The sequence below is a fragment of the Octopus sinensis genome, linkage group LG8, assembly GCF_006345805.1.
Source record: "Octopus sinensis linkage group LG8, ASM634580v1, whole genome shotgun sequence".
Classification (NCBI taxonomy): Eukaryota; Metazoa; Mollusca; class Cephalopoda; order Octopoda; family Octopodidae; genus Octopus; species Octopus sinensis.
The window spans coordinates 89,837,835-89,841,541 of record NC_043004.1 but is presented as its reverse complement, the minus strand read 5'-3'; positions in this window follow the sequence as shown (position 1 = coordinate 89,841,541).

Below are 3,707 nucleotides of genomic sequence, written 5' to 3'. Positions count from 1 at the left end.
CTTACCACGCAGCCACTCCTACGCCTAAGTGTAAGTTTATTAAATAATTTATCATTTTCATTCGTACCGATTTGTTTTTTTTTTTGTTTTTTTTTTTTATGCTGTGCGGTTCCTTTTAAAAATAATTATTTTTCCATTTGTAATCAGACAGAAAAATCTTATTCTTAATTGGACTTCTTTTTCTTATTTTTTCTGTCACAGACAATCACACATGCGGAATACAAGGGGTTTACATCCCGTCCGACGAGCGAAAGAGCTCATGTTAGAATACTGTTTTTAAATCTTTTTATAGTAACCATTTATTCTTTTTCTTTTTTGGTTAACCAGTATTTGTTAAAACGTGGCACACACTGATAAACACATGTATAAAACAGAAATTTGATGCACGTGTACTGCATATAGTTTTATTTTTTTAAATAAATATAGCCAACTCAGAAATCGAACTAAGCAAACTCTGGTGGCCGCCGTCCCTTCGGTCAAAAGAGTAACTTTGTAAGTTCTTTAACAGAAACTCTTTCACATAGCACTCAAATAATTGTTTGCTTTTAACATATATTTAGCAACCCTGCCAAAAGAAAGGGACCATTTCAGAACAACGGTCCTCAAAACCAACCAAGGAACAAATTAAACAATTTTTTTTTATTTTTAATGATTTTACCCCTCATTATCCCTCATGTTTCCACTCAAATCGTTCCATATTTTTCTACCAATTTATATTCTGAAATTTTTATGGTATTTAACATGTAGTTAGAATAGATTTTTATAATTAAAATCAATTTTGACATATTTCTGACTCAATTGTTTGGGATTTGAAGATAAGGCTACATAAGGCTTCTTTCTAATCGCTGAAAATATGCACACCTATGTTAAAAGTGCTAGCGAGTTTGCATGGCAACTTTGAGTTTGCTCAATTGAAAGGCATCGCCTCTAGGGCAAAATTACTCATCTTTTAAAATGTGGCCCGCGTAGACCCGAATGAAATCGGGTTATAATGCCGAAACAAGTAAAACAATAATAAACTATTTTAATCCCGAGCAAGGCCCGGTATATCTGCCTAATCTATAAAATGTAGAAGGCGAACATTGATACAAATTGGACTTTTATGTAAAAAGGGGTCTAAATGGGGCTGGAAGGGGATTAAGATTTACAGGAGGGGGTAATTTGAGGTGGGAAGTTGATTGGGAGACGTTTTGGAGCGCTACAGTGGTTGCTTTGGTGTGAAAACGGAGATTTTATTGATTTGGCGGGAGCCTAGATCGGACACCTTTTGCCCGATTTCAATCAAATTTTCAACATGGTAAAGTTGAAGCGGATTTCTAATTTAAACGCGGAAATATAATTTTTTTATAAATGTCAGAGAGATAGATAGAGTAAGAGAAGCGAGAGAGAGTCCGAGAGAAAGAAAGAGTAAGAGAGTGGAAAAGGGAGAAAGAGAGAAACAAAGAAGGAGAATGTGGCGATAAGAAACAGAAAGTAACAACCACAACATCACTCGCATGTAGAGCGGGTCACCTTAAGCTAATGTTATTATATTACCGATAATTTTGCTATTGCTATTGTCGTCATTCTGTTCCTGCTATAACATTTTATCTTTATTCTTTAATATTCCTTCTAACTATGCATATTTCCGTTTATTTCAGTTCAGAAGCTCCACAACATGTTGTTGTAGAGTAACTAGCCACATCAGAACAGTTTAGCTGGCGGGTAAACTCGTGCACTATGCCAACCGTTGGCAACCGAGAGGACAATATGCACAAAAGAAGTCGAAAGTATATTAAAGAAAAGCAAATAATAAAATCAAGAATGCGCCTTTAGCTGTGATATATAATCTTTTACATTCGCCGTTCTGCTTTCTACATTCTGCACGTTAACTAGGGATATTAAAGACGCGATGGTGGCTTACGCTTCTTCTCATTGACACTTATTGGTCGTTTTGGCAGGACAAAAATAAGGCAGATAAAGGAAACAGCCGAATTTAGCACTCATTAACAGGGTTGGCTATGTGCATAGAGAAAATTTTAATTTGTTTAGCGCTGACCGAAAATGTAATAATTAGAGAAGAATCACTGAGAAAGTAAGGAAATATGCCCACAACATTGAAGTAAAAACTTTTGCAAACTTTTGAATAGAGAATAGCTCGAAGCAAGCAAGAGTTAGTCAACAGATAAGGATATTATATACATAGGCATACATATATATATTCATATATAGATACTTACATACATACATTTATACGTACATATACACGCACTCATATATACATATATTAAGAGAAAGATAGGATAGAGATAGATATATATATATACATATATATATACTTTAATATATAAACGTGTATTTATACATACTACATATATATACACAGATATAGATATTTATATACCTACACGCACATACACACCCAAAAACACAAACACATAGGCTTGCGCACGCGCACATTCCCTCACAAACACACACACATACATACACTCAAACTTGTAAATGGAGCGGTTTTCAAGATGCGACTCCAAGACATCTCAATGCAAATGTTTATATGTGCAAGAACAGAAATCTTAGGATTCAGAAAGAAAAATATACATATTAAAAATCGAGACACGAAAACCATTAATCGTAAGTATAATACTTATACCCACCCAAACATGCTCATGTATGCATACATGAATATATGTACATATATGAGTGTGTAAGTATATATATATATAATAAAAGGGTAAAATCAATTAATTATTAATTAATTTTACCAAGTAGTGTTCAGCATGTAAGAAGACCATTTAAGGTATATTTAAAACATTACATTATATATATATATATATATATATATATATATATATATATGTGTGTGTGTATGTATGTATGTATGTATGTATGTATGTATGTATATGTATATGTATGTATGTATATATCGTATGTAAGTATATATCATATATATGTCTGTATATGTTTGTGCATGTATATCTTATATAATTTAATGATTAATCTATCTGCTCTTGTTCTCTTCATATGCTTTGACATATACTTTAAAAAATCTGTAATCACAGGAGAAATTTTGAAAATGTCCAGTGATTTCAGAATCCACGAATGTGGTATGCTGTCAAAGGCTGTTTTATAATCAATCCATGAAGAGCTGAGATTTCTGTGCTTGTTATGGCAGTTCTCAAGGATCATGCGATTAATTAGGAGCTGATCTTTGCATCCGTATGAGCCACGTCTGCATCCTTTTTGTTCAGTGGGAAAGAGGTTATTCTCTTCCATAAACGTATATGTTTTCTCTACTAGAATAGATGTCAAAATCTTATAGGTAGTAGATAAACATGTTATAGGCCGGTAGTTTTTGGGGTCTTTCGTTTCGTTATTTTTGGGGAGGAGGTAAGTAATACCATTTGCCATCCAATGGGGAGTTTTTCCGGGTCTTTCATAATACTATTAAATAATATTACTAACATTTTGTGTGCGGACGAGAGTGGTGAGAGCCAGAAATTTGGTACTCTATCAATACCAGGGGATTTCCACTTATGAGCCTTCGTTAGTGTCCTCCTTAGGTCGGCGATTGAGATGTCTTCCCATACCTGTTCTTGTAGATTTTTGTAGTCATCTTGGGTGGGTTTGATCCACTCTGCATTTTCATTGTATGGTTTCTCATCACTCCAGATCCCCTTCCAAAAGTTTTCAACTTCTTCCATTAGGGGTGGATTTTCAATGGTTATTTT